Here is a 20,430-nt window from a genome sequence, read left to right on the forward strand (position 1 = left end):
TCCCGGCCTCACAGGGTACAGCTCATCTAAAATTTGTGTTTGAAGCCTATTACCTTTCCTTAGACAGACCCTGCCTGCACAAAATTTTTGTGCAAGTAAGAGGTGCTGAAAAGTAGTAAGCATGTGGCTCATCTCTTTTCATTTATTTATGGTTAGTAGAGTGACTGGAAGAGAGTTGAGCTAGTTTAGATGGATTAATGAGAATACAGTAACTGTTTTAATTTCCTCTTCCTAAATTCATTACTCTAATATAGTACTGAATATATAAGTCATGCAGTGGCCAATGCGAAGTGACTGGTTTGCGTCCAAAGCGCTGAGTGGGTTCATTCGTTTGTTCAGAAGGGGGGACCAATAAGTGTTTTCCACCTTTTGGCAGTCAGCAATGACAGAATCGTGGCTGCATCCTGCAGTCCTTCTCAAACGATTTTACAGAAACTATTCGGTAAAAAATTTCATTTTTCCTTTACTGATAGTTTAATGTGTTAGGTTCAAGATGACCTGCCCATCATTCCTTTAATGGTCATAGATATTGTGATACTTATATAAAAGTAAATAATGCGCGAAATTTGAAAAAATGTGCAATGAAAAATAGAGGCTGTTGTGCTTTTCCATTTGGTGCATAATATATTGTTGAGTATGAAATTTAGCTAACATGTAGAATTTCTCTTTGAACTTTGGTAGAGGTATCAATCTGTCACCTACGTCGAGAAAATTAATCTGAACTAGCAAACACATTTGCGATCGCGCCACACAAGCGATAAAGCCAGAGTGAAATATCCACAACATTCCTTATGTCTCACAAGCGGTTTCAGATATCGAAATGTGATTTTGGCAAATGGTAGCATGCAAAAAGGAGAGTATTTTACCATTATCTAATTGTTTAAAACTTCATTATCTACCATGCTATTCTAATAACTACAGACTTTTCCAGTGAAAGTATGTAATTTTTAAGGACCATCGATATACGTGAAGACATTAGGCATAAACTACAGTTTCAGAATTCTCTCGCAGCTCAACATGTTAGTGAACTAAGACAGTGTAAACTCCGCTTTTTTTTTGGCAAAAGAAGTAAATTTGACATGTCAGCCAGAGAAATGTGTAGGTTTTACTCAAAATTCACCTCTCATGGCGCTTCTCTGAAAGTTACAAATGGTTAACAATCCAGGCAAAAATAAATTGCTGCGTTTTCGGCGGAATTCTGTTTAGATACTAACGAAAGCAGAGGTGACAGTAGATATTTTTGGTCACCATGCATATGTGGGTGTGGAGGGGCCCCATTTAATATTTACAAAAAATATAAGCATACGCTTCAAGTTAAGAATGGCACTTCCCCTCCAGCACTCTGAGCGACCCACTACCACTGCCACTCTCCCCATGCTTCCCCACCCGACTGCACATCTAGTGGCCACGGCATTTTGCGTGCACCATATTAATTGGTTTTCTGGGTGGACTGTGGAAGAGAGGAGCGAGACAGGTATGGAGCAGGCGATGTGTAGAGAGACTCAGCGAAACGAATCGAGGTATGTTGAAAGAACACTACCTGTGGACAGGGGATTGCCAGGTGTAGCTGCTCTAGGATTGTCTTGAGGGAAGTTGCCTCAGCCAGTATCAAGCTAGTGCTAGCCTGTTCTGCAATTTATCCACTTTGGATGGCCAAACTGAAGACATTCGTTCCAGATGACAAAACTACACTAGCAGGAAGTACGTGGTCAGACCTTGTTAAGGACAATGCTTTCAGCAGATGACTATCTCACAGCTTACCAAAACACATGGCAAAACAGCTCTCATGTACTACAGGTTCAGAAGATGCTGCAGAGTTGGTGGCTAGCATCGATCACAGCTTTTTAACTCTCCTCAAGACTAGTAATGTGAGGCCAGCTGATGGCTGAGGGTGCACTGATTGGTGAAATAGAAGTGGCGTTAGGAGGATGTAACACATAGTGGGAAGTTTTTTAGTAAAGAGGGGAGGAAACTGAGATCATTGGTCTTTTCACAGCTTGCCTCTGCTTGGTTGGATATTTTGTTAAAGAAACAATTACTCAATTGGTGGACCAATGTAACTTTAGACAGGATTGGTGGTCGAGTTTTTGTATGAGAAGATGAGAGCAATTAGTTACTTACTGAACTAGAAAGAAGGTCTTCGTCTCTGGTCTTGGCGCTGAACACATCGCTAGTCCACAGACTGCACTCTCAGCTGGAGGAGCCAACAGGGGTCCAATGTTCGAGGCTTTGGCAGAGTGATGCTCATGTCGAACTTCATGGCAGCAAAATACGATGTCTCCACTCTGCTTATATTACAGTCAAAATTATGCTGACCATAGCTCCCAGCTCTAGCATGTTCGGGCAGTCAAGAGTTTGAAGTTCAGATTCCGATAAAGTTCACTGTCCCATGTTCATAAATGCATCCTTGTATCAATGGGTTTCTTCGGTTCTCTATTCAGACAGTCACTGTAATCATTATGTAGTCAGGTTGAGATACATTTCACAAAGTCAGATGTAATATTACTAAGCACTTACAATGCCATCAAGCAACTTTGCCAACCATTAATTCCAGTTTTGTGTTGTCGTGATTAATTCTGTGATTGTAACTTTAGTAATTTAATGATTGCTTTGGATGCTTTGTGATTCAAACACAGAGTTCATTTAAATCTTGAGTTTCTTACCACATTTAATGTTTTTAAATGATAAAATGCAAATTCCCCACATTACGAGTCCCTGCTAGAGCCACAATATTTCATAGAGGTAATCATTTCACTGCATATATTAATCCCAGCATTGGGTCTCAATGGTGTGCCTGTATTACGAATAATTCTGATTCAGTAAAATTCACTTATACACATCATTCTTTGCAAGTGTTTTACTGTATCATAAAACATTAACAATTCCTGCAGATTACTAAATGATGACAGTGGAAGAACCTCAAAGTGTGAGTGCCACATGATTGGTTCTAATGATTATTGTCGATTGGTGGGATAATGAGACTTCTTTTTATGATGTACAAGCTTACATAGGATTTCTAAATCTTTTTCTGATTAACGTTAATATCATTCCTTCAACAAGGGTCAATATGCTTGAAGTCTTCTGCCTGTGAAGTTTGCGAGTGTCTGGAGATGAATGGTGAAGTGACAGAGCACGAAAAAGTGTTGGAATTTTGACTGCTTTGAGGGATATCGAAATATGTTCTACTGTAATAAAATATTTCTAACACTCATAGAACTTAGAACTATTACAGCTTGTGGGGAGTCTGATTTTAAGAAGGCTGCTGTAAAATATTTCACATGAATTTCAGGCTTTGGATATGTTACATGATTCGGGATTGTGGGGGAAATTCACCAATGTACCTGTTGATCAAAGGAACTACGTAACACTTAATCTTTTACAAAACTCCCCATTTTACAGAAACAATTGTAGCAAAACACCTGATGTTACAGTTGAATTGTAACAAAATTCCCGATGCCAAAGTGAATTGTAACAAAAACCTTCTATCACAACAAAAATCGTAACAAAACTCCTCATGTTAGTGCTGAGTTGTAACAATCTGAGTCATGTTATTGTAATATTGTAACAAAATGCCCAAAGCTACAGTAAAATTGTAACAAATGGCTTTATATTACAGTGAAATTGTAATGAACTATTCTATGTTTTAGCAAAAACTGTAATAAAATACCCCTTTAAAGTAAAAATTGTAACAAATTGCGCATGTTACAGCAAAAATTATAACAAATAACCTAATACACCACTATGTTACAGTAAAATTCACCAAATACCTGCGAACTGTGGATTTCCATGAGAGCTTTAGCACAGAGCCAGTACAACAGGTCGGTACAAGATCTGTGGTACCCACATATTAATTATACTGACATGGCGCTATTAATAGAGACAATGTCATAGTTTCACAAGTGGCTGGTGCTATCACCAAAGACCTCTATAGTTCCAACACAATTGTATTCTACTTGGTTTTTCCATGCTGCATCAGTGGAAATTGTCACGTGCATAAATCGAAGATTGCAATCCATGATGACAGACCTATAAGATCACAGTGCAATATGATGATCCAGGGCATCGTAAGTTATGTCAGAACTCAGGGCTGTGATCAGGGTGGCTGACCCGGGGAAAGTCTGTAATGTTACCAGTTTCCCTGTTACTGTAGTTGTATACCCCTCCCACTCATATACAGTGTCTAGGCTTACTAACCCTAATGCGGACTCAATGAGTGTGTTCAATACACCCTAGTGAAAGGCAGACAACCATTTGTCAGAGATCCAAAACCCTCAAGCTGAATAAAAAGCAAGTGCATATAGGTGAATGTAGGTATTAATACCTTTCAGCGTTTTATTATTATTAGTATTATTACTGTTATTATTATTATTATTATTATCTTTATCGAATATGTGTATATAGATATGTGTATGTTTTTTTATGGTTCTTGTTCATTATTCCATTTTGAGCATGACTGCTCCCTGACAGTGCAGTGTGATACATTTGAGCAGCAGCAGAAATCAACTCAACATGCTGACCAACTCCCTGATTTATCACAGCAAGATACAGAATTATTACCAGAATTCGAGTTTCCTTTATATCCAGCGTATGCACCAATCATCGAGTTAACAGAATCACATAGTACAGCTGACACACTGGAGCAAAGCAAAAATGAAGTCAGCATCCAGAATTGTTGCCAGACTTTGAGTTTGCTCTATCACTAACATCAGCACTACGAGCAGTGGATAGAGCATGTAAGACTGTGGTGTTATTCGCAGCAACATACAAGGCGAATGAGAGTGACACTAAATGTGTTGTTGTAGGCTTAGCATCAGATCATGAATTTAGTGTGGTGGTAATTACTGAATGTCCATGATTTAATGATATGAAAGTTGCACTTTCAGACTGAAAATGGTATCAATTACGTCTGAATTCAATACAGATAAAAGCAATGTTGAATGTCCATATGCCAGCAGTGTTATTGGATTTCTGTACAGTATGTGTTGGGGGCTACCTAGAAACAATGAAAATTTTCAACAGTGAGAATGCCATGCAGTGCACTCATTTCATGAATTTACATTCAGACCCTTGATGTTTGTATACTAGCTCAGTTACCCAGTGTATGGTGTATGATCCTCTTTGGTGGTAGCATTATGTGTATGGATTTTATTGAAATGTCAGACTGCTACAAATTTCGATGGATGTTGTGCTTCAGTACACAGTATGTGTAACACATCAGCATCACTACCTGATATTGGTGAAGATTTATGTGAATATTTGCCTTTATTTGTATATCTCACTAGGTTATCTCAAACTTAAAAAAGTGAAAAGAAATGATTATTTATTGATCTCAACTGTGTTTCATTACACCAAATGACCTCATACATGTTGACTGAAATGTGCAGTTAAGATTACTAATATACAAATGGCAACTAGAATGATTTACATGATCAGTAATCTAGACAAAGAGGCAGTCCAGACATGTCTCAAGGAAGAACTCGAAATGTTTACCTATGGGCAGGAGCATGTAGAAGAATTGTAGCTCAAGTTTAAACGAATAACTGTCCATGCACAGGAGACATATGTACTTACTAGAACAGTTCTTCATATGACAGAACATGACCTTACAGTCCACTTATTGCTATTTACTTTTACAGTGTTTTGCTGTAATGAGATGTTTTGTTACAACTGTTATGATCCTCTCATTCTCTGACAATGAAATAGCTGAAGTCTTAAGTTTCATGTTTGGTAAAAATGAGCTAAGTTCCTTTGACACAACAACTGTTCCACTAGATGTGTATGTATGCTGTGCATGGACAACTGATAGTTCTTCTACATGCTCCTGGCCACAGATAAATGTTTACATTTCTCCTTAAGATACCAAGTAGTGATGCTGATGCATTGTAAGCATTGTGTGTTGAAGCAAATCATGCATCAGAAATCGTAGCAAAGATTTCTTCTGAAGTTTTTTGATGGGTAAGCCTTCTAAGTCCGTGCAAGACGATTTCCATGGAGACCATTCACATGAGCCACCACCAAGGACACCTATACAGTCCCCACTGGATGGCTCAGCTAGCATATGTCAAGTTACTGGATGTAGATTCCTGAAGATGAGTAGACTGTGTAGTATTCTCATTGCTGTAAATTTTCTCTTTTCTTGGGTAGTCTCCAACAGGTATTGTATGGCAGTCCAGTAACACTGCAGGTGTTTGAGCATTGAACATTGCAGTTATCTCTGTAGATTTCTAACATAACTGATGCAATTCACAATCTGAAAGCACTAGTTTAACGTTACTGAATCATGGATTTTCAAAAAGTACAATTATGTTGAACATATGGTCTGATGCCAAGCCAACAACAACATATTTACTGCTGGTTGCATTCATCTTGTATGTTGCAGTAACACCACTTTCATAGATGCACTGTGCCATGCTAGCAGCTCAATGAATAGTGCAAATGTTGCTGATAGGGAGACTTTTTAAGTCTCAAAACAATTTTGTGTCTTGCTTGGAGGTCTCAATTGTCCCATTTTTAGGGAGGATGATTGGATTTTAACTTATCATCTACATCAATATCCGTCACATTAAGGTCGAAACATAGCGAGAATCAGTGTTCATTAAAAAATAATACTTCCAGCTATCAAACCAATGTGTTGTGATAGTGGCGCATGTGGCTAAGAATCTATGGTTTAGATCTCTTACTCTTTCTACTACTGCTACTATGACTACTACTACTACCACTGTCACTGAAAATACATATAGTTGGAAATCTATCTGAATATATAGTCTAAATCTACTTGCGCTAGCTTACTGAATCTGCCTTGCTACCTTCCTGCACAACCACCCTTATAATTAACTCTAGTATAAGTCATAAAATGTGCTACAGTCGCTTAAAGAGAACTCACGATGATGTCTTAGCTATCAGATTCGTCTGATCTGAATGCTTCTGTTGGGTATTAGTCTACAAGTGAAGTTCAAGGGATTTGTGTAAACACGTAATGTTAGATACCTCTGGAAGCCTAAGAGATTAAGCTGAAGCGCTACTTCATCTGCTGACAATTGTACACCTGCATGTGGAATCCAGTGTAAGTCACAACAACAGACTTCTTCATCATGACCATCCACACCCTTGGCCAGCCAAAGTCTTACCTTGTTGAAGGATGCATACCTGGATTCACTCGAAATTCTTTAGAAATCGTGAGGAAACGTAATGTTTATATTGCACTTACAGATGTGTATCCACCAGATCAAAGCTTCTAATACCAGTACTCATCAGAAATGTGTATGTAACTTTCAGCTTCCTAATGGTGATGATTTTGAGTCTGTGATAGAAACAGGGACATCCTTAATCCTCAAGCATGTGCGCCATTTTTCATAACACGAGCAAATGCGTGACGCATTTTGTACACATGTAAAGAGTAGCAGACTTTATGTTACCAAAGTACTCATGTATGAACTAAGTTACAGTTTAATTTTAGTTTAATTAAACGACAATAAAATAAACTGACTTTGTTTGAGCTAAATCACAGTTTAACCAAACAAAAAAATAAACCTTTCGTTGTATCATTCTGTTGCCACACACAAATGTTACTTCACAGTAATGACCAACTTGAAGCATTAAATGGCACAGTTGTATCAAATCAATACCAATCGCTTGTTTGGCTACAAATTATCTCATAGACAGCTGACTCACTAAGGGGTTGTGCTGCTAACTCGGAATCTGGGTGATTTTTTGCATGGGTCGTAAATTTTTTCTTACCTAACTTGCTATTTATTTTGTATTACTGCTGCTCAGTTGCATGTATGACAACACAACTTGTTATTGTCTTAACTGAGGCAAAAATTAAGGAACAGGTACTGCCACACAATTGTAAAACAACGATGGAACTGTCCAAAAACATTATTTGTGATTGGCGCACTTTATACACAGGCATGTCCTCTTGAGTGTTAACACGATGATTCAATGGGTGGTACTGCCACTTGTCAGAACTACACCATCTAATTTCTTCCTTTTCTACTATATGTGCTGCTCTCAAAGAAATACATTTCACTGACATCCATCCCCAACTTTTCAGGGATACTATGCATTTGTCTGAATGATTTAAAATCATAATTGCCAAAACAAAATGTAATGAGGTTATCATAAACTTGCCACATATCTCGAGAAATCTATTATGGGCTTGTGTCATGCTGAATCGTCACTGTACAGTATGTAAAATGTATATGAAAATGTAATTAAGCCAGTGGGTATAGTGTTTTGGCTGCTCTCCATTGATGCTCATGAAGAGTCCACTTTCATCTTGACCATCTTGACTGCATGTTAATCAGCTGGACTTTTGGATCCCTCAGATGCCTGTAATGTCGCCTAACTCCAACACAAAGTTGGACTCTTTACCACCTATTCAAACAAAGCATTTCGCTAAACGATGCAAAAACTAAACTACATTTCTTGGTTATGTTTGTGACAATTTGGTGAGAAAATTGTGTTTCATTCAGTAGTAGTTAGACGGTAAACAAGTAAAAATTAGCAATATGCCGTAATATTACACGCAGCTAGGAAGACAGGACTACAACAGTTGAAGATATAGTCTGGATTGTCCCATTTTGTGTTTTCCTGTCTTTTATTTTCAGTAAGGTTCATTTCAGAAACATTAACAATCAATTATATCATTGTAAGTACCATAGAATGTTTTTTGGAGTATGTATGAGATTTTTTCAGCGTTTATAAGGTTTAACCACTCAAGATTATGGGCTGTAGAAGTATCGTTACTCTGTACCTAGCTGGATTGCGGCAGCACTACATGAGACAAGTTGGCAGAGAGCATACGTGTACCGTAGAGCACCTTTGGCAGACACATGGAGCTAACCCAAGAGTTGATATGCGTGAGTCGTGTATCAGGAATCTGTTTACAGATGTACTGCAGCCTACTGTGAAACAGTATGTTAAACATCTCTTCACCAGCTGATGGTAGCTGACTTCATGTCACGAAGTGTCTAGCAGCCCATTGTAACCAAGCTCCATTCTCGTGTAATTGCTATTCTTTGAGATGTTTATATTTGTATAGGTTTGATGTCATCTATCGACTTGTCACTACAGAAAAACGTATTTTGTTCTTGATGTGCCTAATACATGTATGACGTGTATAACTTCACATCTGCGAGGAATGGCTAGTGACGTAGCTGTCACCAATCTTTCATATTAATTTTTTGTGGCGAATTTTCCATGTGTAATACCTGCATGTATTTTTCTTGGCTCCTGAGCCATATGTCAATTTGTCTGAGAGGGCTAATGTGCCTGAATTTTTGAATTTCCCTACAGAACGTCTGCTTAGGGTATTGGTTATTTTAAATTTTCTGCAATTTTAAACATAGGACATATTGCCTTTTGGATTCTAAACTTGAGGATTTGTCATTTGTCTAGAGACAGAGTTGGTGTTGACAGTGGTACAGAGAGGGAATTTCCCGCCAATTTACGTTTAGCATAAGTGTGGTCTTGGGTTCTAAACTTAGGACTCAGTTTTTGTGGTCTGCAGGGGCAGCTGAGGTGGTGGATTTGGTGTGGCTGCCGGTTGTGACATCATCTTGTAGGGGGGTCTCATGTGTAAACTTACTGGTGATGGTGTGTGCAGGTGGGCTGTCGCTGACCCAGTACAGCTCAACAGCTACTAGTGGTGTGTGCAGATGGAGGAAAACCAATGTTTTTTTTTGTAATTTCCCTCCATTCTAAATTTAGGACTGGATTCTGTACTTAGCACAAGTGACACAGCAACCTTGCTAGGTGTGCATTGACCTGAGAAATCTGACATCCATGCCAATCCACTATCTTTAATTGTACTGAACTGTTGTGATAATCATGCGGACTGTGCTAGTATCCAACGAGTCACTATCTTGGCTTTTATACTTAGCAAAAACAATCTGACAACCAATCAGGCTGTACCAGTATCCAACAAATCACAGTATTGGTTTCAATACTTGGCAGAAGTGATCTGACAGCCATGAAAGCTGTTCCAATAAGTCCACCAACTTGTATTCTGATGTCATAGGGTTTGGGGAAGATATGACGATCATGCAGGCTGTATCAGTAATTAAAGGTCTGCCGTCTTGAATCAACATCTTGGATTACGACGGCACAGAGCTGTGCCAGTATCACTAGGTCTACCATTTCGGATAAACAAATACAAAAATAAATAAATCAAGACAGAGAAAACTGAAATTCCTGCAAATATCTTTTCCCAGTACCTCCCAGCTTCTTTGCAATGCTTTGACAAACACACAGCTGCAAGATATTATGAATTTTCTCCCCTTTGCGTTGTAGGACTGTCAGATGAATTTTTACCCAGATGTATTCACTTATTGTGAATGAATGTCTGTGCAACCAAATTGGTCTAAAGCACTATGATAACTAAGATCCTCTGTTTCCATCTTCGAAAAAAGGGAATCCGTTGCCCCTAGCATTGGCAGTGACTGGGATCCAGTCATGAGTGATGTACTGGCAGGGATTTCTGTTCCTCATTGTAAGCACAAAGACCATATCACACTCTAGGAAACTAGGCCCTATAACGAAGAATTTCTGATCTAAAACAATGAAATATTTACAGATGACCAACTTATGGAAAGGGAACCATCCACCATGTGTAGTTCTGCCCAGTATTGCAGTCAGTACAGATTACCAGATTCTGAATCTCATCATCACTGAGCGGATTGAAATATATTAGACCTTACTTCAGAAAGTATGAAAATATCACCACTAAGCCTCTCCTGGCAGTTTTTGGTCAGAAACACCTGAAAGTCGAGTTGCTATCAGTATTACACATTTTCAGGTTGTAAAAAGGTCACTGCAGTTGACAAAGTGCGGCAGAATCATGCGACAGTGTTACAGAAGAGTATTTTATGAGGATCAGTACAAAAAGTCACGATATTATGCATTGTTAAGCTTCTTGCAGTATCAGCAACATATGGTTCATATGCTGCTTCAGCATTAGCATGGTGAACTGCACTTTCCATTTCAGCTTTTATAATTCCTTCAGCAAAATCTGCACTAGCCATCTACATAAAAAATTGTGTAACAGGAATGTAATTCCAACCTTGGCACACCAAATGTTAATTTAAAATAACATCTCTGTACATATGTTTACTGATTTTAATGTCAGGGTACTTCTACTGGAAAAAGGCTTTCTGCTAGCTCAGATCTTAACTTCGTTGCGCAGTTATTAAGTTCGACCAACACAGTTTGGTTTAAGAACGGTTTATTCCATATTCTATTCTACCATTTATTCACAAGATATGAACTACTCAGCAACAAAACGTATTACAAAGAGTTCTTATAAACGTCAGTTTACAGTGAACCTTTAAAAGTTTTTCCTTTTATTGCTACACTTCCTTCAAAAGAAAAAATCAACCAAATAAACAAATGAATAATTACTGTTTCACTTCCTGCACGTAGTGAATTAAATATAATCTTTCAAGTGGCTTCTTCAGAAGATCATCCAACTGGTTCATTCCATCGATTTGTTCCAACATAGTACATGGTCACAATGCTGGTTGTTGAACATCTTGTCCACTTGTCACCAACAAAATCAGCAGAAACTGCAGGATAGGAAAAACTTTTAATGCAATAAATCTTGTTTATGAACATCTGTGTGAGAAAGGTGAGCAGGAAGAGGAATGTTGTAATGTGGTCAGCTTGTTCGCCTGATTTAACTCTACTTCATTTCTACTTGCAGAACTATGTTGAAAACCTTGTTTATGGAACACCTTTAGAGACTGAAGACACTGACTATGACAGTGATCGAATTTGAATAAGTATGACAAAACCCTGTGTGTCTTTCTTTGTAACTGGAGATGACAATTTTAAGTCTTATTGCGAATGTAATTCCTTGTGCCAATTGTGGAGATAAATGAAGCTATTATATATATATATATGTATACACTTGCATTTTGATGTAGTGTCAGGGAAGAGATTTGGATGGATTTGTTATGTGATGTATACTGATATTTCACAGCATAGGGAAATTAGTTACTTATTGCATTTACACATTCAAAATATTCAGTGTATGGAGTTATTAAATTTAATACAGTAGTTTTTGAAAGGACCTTACTCCAAAATCTTATGTTTTCAGGAACTAAGGAAAACATTCTGTGAGTGTATGAAATGTAACAGGACGGGTTTTTCCATGTTCAAACAACAAAATGAAACGGGTATTTTGCCATTACTGCAGTTGCTAATTTTTGCAATATCTTTTGGAAAAAATCAAACTCTTGGTATAAGGTCCTTTCATTAAGGAAGTAATTCATTCGCGTGGTCAAGTTACATTTTTAGTAGCGTTTCAAGTTTTTTTACTCATGCATTTCAACAGTATTGTAACTCTACTCGAAGAGTACATATAAAATGGTTTCACTGATCATATCAGCACCAACAGAAGTCACTTCAACAAACCATCAAAAAATAACTGTATTCGTGTGCAACATACTTAAATAAACATAGTATGTCTTGCATTTTTTTCTGTTGATAACCGCTGGGCCAGTGTAAGCCTTTTCAAAATTAAAAACAACAGACAATTAGAGGAATAAAAGATTCCCAGTACTCTCATTGCATTCCAACTCAATACTTGATGCTATTTTACATTTCAGAGACTATTCAGAAATAACATGTGAACAACTAAAAGTGTATAGTGAACTAGGTATGCAAAAATGATCACCATTGAAAGGGCGTTATTTCAGGAGTAACCTTTCGAAAATGATCTCAATGATGTAGCAGTTTCAAAGTCGCAAAAACACATGTACAATACGTGGAATAAAGCCCTTTTAATGCAGAAACATGCATTTGTGTGTACAGAACCTGAGACCATTCTTAATGACATTTTGTCAGAATTAGGAGAAAGCCCATTTCAAAAATGACTGTACAGTTTGTAATGTAAGTATTCTGTATCATTGTAGCAAATGAGGAATCAGAAATTAATATGATTATAATGCTATGTTTTCATCAGTCTAATGTTCGCAATTATTTGTTATATGTATTCTAATCTTTGCCTTCCACCACCAATTTCGATCTGTAGTACCATGAAGGTGAGTTCTTGATGTCTTAATAAATGTACTATACTCATATTCTCAGCTTCTAATATGTGTTTATCACTGTTTCTGCAGAGAATTCGTCATTTCTTAATTGATTAGTCCACTTAACCTTTAGCATCCTCCTCTGACATCACATTTCAAATGCTTCATCCTCTTCTTTTCCATTTTTCTGACAGTCTATTATTCACTTTTGTACTATACAGTAGTCCAGATGAAAATTCTCAGAAATTTATTCCTCAAATTAATGCATATCTTTGATAATAGCACCACTTCTTGTGGAGAATAATGCTCTCTTTGCCTTTGTAGGTTGTTTCTTATGTCTATCTTGCTTCATCCATCAACTGTTATTTTGCTTACAAGGCATCATAATTTCTCTACTAAGTCTATTAATCTGCAATTTTTATGTTAAGTTTATTGAAATTCTCATTTCTGCTGTTCTTAAAAATTTTCATCGTACTTTGGTTTTCTGAAAGGTAAGTCTGTGCTCAATGTTCTGTTGTGCTCAACATACTGTTCAACTCATTCAGTGAGTGCTGGAATTTTTCCTTACTGTCACAGGGGACAGTAATGGCAAAAGTAAGTAATGTCACTGATATACTATCAACCTGGACGTTAGTCCAACTTTAAATGTTACATAATATTAAATGATCGCTAGATAGCTGAAGAAATTGGTACCTTACATTGGTTCCGCTAATGCTTTTCAAATATTTCACAAGCTTACTGCTTTTGAGATAATTTATGACGCTTGATAAAAGTTGAGTGAAGCGACAAGACAAAAAGTGAACAAACTGGCTTTGCGTTAGCACTGATCTCGTTTATGAAGTCATAGATTTTTGTATAGTTCTGTCAACAACTCTGGTTTGTCCTGAAATAAACAAGCATTTCTACAACAGATGAGACAACATTTGAGACTGACCATTCAAGTTATTCTGATCAAAACTAACTTATTGGAGATTTAAATCATTGTACGATTACACTTACTATAGTGTTTTCATCACTTTCAAATAATTATTTTTATGCAAAAAAAATTTTAAAGCCAAAATACGTTACTAAAATGTACTAGTAACCATTTAAAAATATTTGTGCACCTTACATGCAACCTACAATTTCTTGACGGAATTTAACTACAGAACATTTTGATGCTATAACATTTAGCTTGATTTTTGTTTATTGATGGAAAAAGTTTCTTTCTATTAATTTTATGTCCTATAAATTCACAGTATTGTGGTTTTTCTGTTTTTAGGTTGTAAGATTACAAGCAGTTACATGGGGAACAGTTATAAATTCGATGATCAATACAGTAGTAGTCGTGCTGTGTGACTGTGTTAACAAATGGCTACAAACAGGCAAACGTTTAGCCCTCTGCACAATCTGAAAAGCACAAGATATGTTCTGTGTTTAATACTAGAGAATCCTGTTACTTAAGCTATTTGCCAGTTAGCTTTTCTTGTACTTTGATGTGTTACTCTTGTGGATCTATGCTGATTATAAATGTAACATCAATGCAGATAACTTTTGCTGGCTGTAAGAAAAACGGCAGATACTAAAATGTGAATGCAATGCCTAATTTTCGTTATTTGCATGATTTCGTATCCCTGAGTTTGGAAGATATTTAAATAAGTTTCAGATTCAGCACGAGTTGCCTCAGTCTTCGCTTTTATCCCTTCAGTGAAGCCCCATAATGCAATTTATTTGTGTTTTTATTCACCCAGAGATCAACTCACAACGATACAGGATTCGTCATTATAATACCATGAAAATTCATAGCTCACAATATAAATACACAAACATGTTTTTTGAAGACATGCGTCTGGTCAGCTGTGGCCTTGATCCAAGAGGTGTGCCACCAGTTGCCTAAAATGATTTAAGAAAGCCATGGAAAACATGATCAGGATGTAGCAAATTCTGTTCTCTCGAATCTGAAGTCATGTCTTGACAACTGCACTGCCTAATTCTGGTGGTTACTGTTGTATAGGTGATACAATTATATATAAAAATTCAAATTGTTGTTGTTGTGGTCTTCACTCCAGAGACTGGTTTGATGCAGCTTTCCATGCAACTCTATCCTGTGCAAGGTTCTTCATCTCCCAGTACCTACTGCAACCTACATCCTTCTGAATCTGTTTAGTGTATACGTCTCCTGGCCTCCCTGTATGATTGTTACCCACCACGCTTCCCTCCAATACTAAATTGGTGATCCCTTGATGTCTCAGAATATGCCCTACCAGCCGATCCCTTCTTCTAGTCAAGTTGTGCCCCAACTCCTCTCCAGTTCTGTTTAATACCGCCTCATTAGTTATGTGATCTACCCACCTAATCTACAGCATTCTTCTGTAACACCACATTTCGAAAGCTTCTATTCTCTTCTTGTCTAAACTATTTATCGTCACGTTTCACTCCCATACAAGGCTACACTCCATACAAATACTTTCAGAAACGACTTCTTGACACTTAAATCTAAACTTGATGCTAACAAATTTCTCTTCTTGAGAAACGCTTTCCTTGCCATTGCGTCTACATTTTATATCCTCTCTACTTCGACCATCATCAGTTATTTTGCTCCCCAAATAGCAAAACTCATCTACTACTTTAAGCATCTCATTTCCTAATCTAATTCGCGCAGCACCCGACTTAATTCGACTTCATTCCATTATCCTCGTTTTGCTTTTGTAGATGTTCATCTTATATCTTCCTTTCAAGATACTGTCCATTCCGTTCAGCTGCTCTTCCAGGTCCTTTGCTGTCTCTGACAGAATTACAATGTCATCAGCGAACCTCAAAGTTTTTATTTCTTCTCCATGGATCTTAATTCCTACTTCGATTTTTTTTGTTTCCTTCACTGCTTTCTCAATATACAGACTGAATAACATCGGGGATAGGCTACAACCCTGTCTCACTCCCTTCCCAACCACTGCTTCCCTTTTGTGCCCCTCGACTCGTATAACTGCCATCTTTTTCTGTACAAATTGTAAATAGCCTTTCGTTCCCTGTATTTTACCCCTGCCACCTTAAGAATTTGAAAGAGAGTATTCCAGTCAACGTTGTCAAAAGCTTTCTCTAAGTCTACAAATGGTAGAAACGTAGACTTGCCTTTCCTCAATCTATCTTCTAAGATAAGTCGTAGGGTCAGTATTGCCTCACGTGTTCCAACATTTCTACGGAATCCAAACTGATCTTCCCTGAGGTCGGCTTCTACCAGTTATTCCATTCGTCTGTAAAGAATTTGTGTTAGTATTTTGCAGCCGCGCGTTATTAAACTGATACTTAGGTAATTTTCACATCTTTCAACTCCTGGTTTCTTTGGGATTGGAATTATTATATTCTTCTTGAAGTCTGAGAGTACTTTGCCTGTCTCATACATCTTGCTCACCAGATGGTAGAGTTTTGTCAGAAATGGCTTTCCCAAGGCCGTCAGTAGTTCTAATGGAATTTGTCTACTCCCGGGGCCTTGTTTCGACTCAGGTCTTTCAATGCTCTGTCAAACTCTTCACGCAGTATCGTATTTCCCATTTCATCTTCATCTACATCCTCTTCCATTTCTACAGTATTGTCCTCAAGAACTTCGCCCTTGTATAGACACTCTATATACTCCTTCCACATTTCTGCTTTCCATTCTTTGCTTAGAACTGGGTTTCCATCTGATCTCTTGATATTCATGCAAGTGGTTCTCTTTTCTCCAAAGATCTCTTTAATTTTCCTATAGGCAGTATCTATCTTACCCCTAGTGATATGCACCTCTACATCCTTACATTTGTCCACTAGCCATCCCTGCTTACCCATTTTGCACTTCCTGTCGATTTCATTTTTGTATTCCTTTTTGCCTGCTTTAATCTACAGTTTATAACCAATAGATTGTGATAAGAGTTCACATCTGCCCCTGGAAATGTCTTACAATTTAAAACTTGGTTCCTGAATCTCTGTCTTACCATTATATAATCTATCTGAGACCTTCCAGTATCTCCAGGCTTCTTCCATGTATACAACCTTCTTTAATGATTTTCGAACCAAGTGTTGGCTATGATTAAGTTATGCTAAATTCTACCAGGTGGCTTCCTCTTTCATTCCTTAATCCCAATCCACATTCACCTACTACGTTTCCTTCTCTTTCTTCTCCTACTGTCGAGTTCCAGTCACCCATGACAATTAAATTTTCGTCTCCCTTCACTATCTGAATAATTTCTTTTATTTCATCATACATTTCTTCAATTTCTTCGTCATCTGCAGAGCTAGTTCGCATATAAGCTTGTACTACTGTGGTAGGCGTGGGCTTCGTGTCTGTCTTGGCCACAATAACGCATTCACTATGCTGTTTGTAGTAGCTTACTCGCATTCCTATTTTCCTACTCATTATTAAACCTACTCCTGCATAACTCCTATTTGATTTTGTATTTATAACCCTGTATTCACCTGACCAAAAATCTTGTTGCTCCTGCCACTGAACTTCACTAATTCCCACTATATCTAACTTTAGCCTATCCATTTCCCTTTTTAAATTTTCTAACCTACCTGCCCAATTAAGAGGTCTGACATTCCACACTCCGATCTGTAGAGCGCCGGTTTTCTTTCCCTTGCTAATGACATCCTCCTGAGTAGTCCCCACCCAGAGATCTGAATGGGGGACTATTTTACCTCCAGAATATTTTACCCAAGAGGACGCCATCATCATTTAACCATACAGTAAAGCTGCATGCCCTCGGGAGAAATTACGGCTGTAGTTTCCCCTTGCTTTCAGTCATTTGCAGTACCAGCACAGCAAGGCCGTTTTGGTTAGTGTTACAAGGCCAGATCAGTCAATCATCCATACTGTTGTCCCTGCAACTACTGAAAACGCTGCTGCCCATCTTCAGGAACCACTCGTTTGTCTGGCCTCTTAACAGATACCCCTCCATTGTGGTTGCACCTATGGTACGGCTATCTGTATCACTGAAGCACACAAGCCTCCCCACCAATGGCAAGGTCCATGGTTCATGGGGGGAAATTCAAATTATACAAAATATTATCAACAGTTTCACGTGAGAGCGCGCAGCTGAAAAGTACAATCAGTTGTTTTTCTACTATTATACCTTCATGAACGTCCCTTACCGACATGAAATCACTAGTTACAACAGGAGTATCTTGTGCCAGTAAAACGCCTGGCTGCCCTGACGTTTTAGACCAGAAATTGATATCACATGACCCCACCCACTGCAATTGCATACTCTTGTATCACTTCCATATTCTCGTTGCGCTTGGTTTGTTCATTATCTTTAGGGTTCCATACTTCAGTCAGTAAAAACAGAACCCCTATAGGATCACATTGGTGTATGTCTGCCTGTCTGTCTTTCTTTTTTCTCAGGAACCAGTAGACATATCAAGTTTTAATTCTAAATACTAAAGCCTACAGAGCCTTGGCGGTAAAAATTGAAGCTTCTAAGTCGATGTAACCAAAACATGTGGCCACTTAGGTCATATATTTTGATATTCGCATACTCACTCATCAAAACCTGTTGACCTAGAATCATGAAATTTGGCAAGAAGCAGCTTTCACAGTGCAAGGAAAAGGAAAAATCCGAAATTGTTAATTTGCAGTTATATCATACAAAAATATTTTAGTTATTTGTTATTCAGCTGTCTGTCTGAATTGTCAGACTTCAATGTCTTGAAATCCCTGGAGCTGATATCTTGCCAGTATCAATGTCACTAATGACCAAAGATAGTCGAGTCTCGATTCCCAAAATGCATGAGGTTTTTTTGTATGTAATTTTGTACAGGACCCTCAGTGCACGAGCCCTACTCACACCTGGTCAGTTTTTTGTTTTTCTTCCTGTTGATTCATATTTGTTGCTCGAATTTACTTATGTCTTACATCAGTTATGCTGTTGAAGAGATGAAGGATATAAGTTGCAGTAGTTATTCAGAGATGATGAGACCTGCACAGGATAGAGTGGCGTGGAGTGCTGCATCAAACCAGACTTCAGTCTGAAGATGACAATAGCAACAACATTGTTAACGTGATGACTGTCACTGTTTAAATAGTCTGCTAAGCATTGCCTATTACCTTAGTTTTAAGAAAATGAGAGTCTCTGTACTGTCATTACATAATAGAGGTAGAATAAGGCATAATAGATACACTCAATTGCTTTTTTTTTACATGTCATTCACATTTGAAAAAACACTGAAGCTGATGATATTTACAACCTTCCATCACAAACTCATTGACAGAGTTAATAAGTATGCTGTCAGCCATATGACTAGTCATACACTTAGATTTCAAATTGGCATGGTAAGCACACACTCCCTAGGTATATAGCAAGGTATTGAAAGTGATCCATCCTTCACAAATTAGAAGCCATTGTAAGAGAAAAACAGTTGCTTTCAGTGAAAAATAATTGCTTATGTGCTACACTTTCTTCTGTTAACATCTTGTTCTCTGTGTTGTTTCTGTGGAAACAATACTGTACACAAACAGTATTGATGTGGAGAAAAAGAAAACAGAACTATCAAAGAAGTGTTTAATACCATACATAACTGAGTCATATATACAATCCTTCTCAGTGAATTACAAAATTAATTCTACTACCACCACATGCTAAAAAATGCCTTATTACAAAAGTAGGGTGAGTCATTATCATTAAGTTGTGATGCACACAAGGAATACCCTGTGTATGATAATAATCTAGATGACGCTTTTAGACGAAATATATGTTAATAGTTTTAACCTCGCTAGGAGGAAGATGTCAATGAACTACTTTTACCTGTAGTAGATACACCTAGAAAAAAATGAGAGGTTGAAATGCTACACCAAGCACCAACATAAAAGCGTTTGTGAAATTTGAAGGCTTTTTTTGCTTGGCAATTATACAACATTAAAGTAATTTAAGGGCATTGAGTAATAAATAAATTTAAAGTACCTGTATAAATTTATTTATAGTAATCCCAAGAGTGTCAGTAGTGTATGTATGGTCTTGCTTTATTTATTTTGCCCGGAAAGCTTTAGTATCGTAATATGTGTCTGAATATTTAATACACGATTATAGTTGATGTAACAACGTAACAACAAATGTTAACTAATGTTTAATCGCGAGTCTACATCTACATCGGGATCACACACATGTGTTACAAAAACAGCAATGGTATGCTTTCTTTCTGTCAGGCGAAAGCTATTAAGCGCAACCGAAATGTAACTGGCTCCATATTTTTCACCGTAACAGCAGTTATACTCGCAATTTCTTTCGTGCATGTAGATAACTGATAGATGAAACTAAGGATTAGTACTTACACGAATTTTACGGTTATGAATATACAATAACATTCACTTGAGCATAGAGTTCCGTGTCAAGTGTTCATCTCTCGTGTCAGCCAGAACTGTACTGCAGCTAGTCACGTAATGCTGGTTTCCGGT

Source organism: Schistocerca americana, chromosome 1 (assembly GCF_021461395.2).
Source record: "Schistocerca americana isolate TAMUIC-IGC-003095 chromosome 1, iqSchAmer2.1, whole genome shotgun sequence".
Lineage (NCBI taxonomy): Eukaryota > Metazoa > Arthropoda > Insecta > Orthoptera > Acrididae > Schistocerca > Schistocerca americana.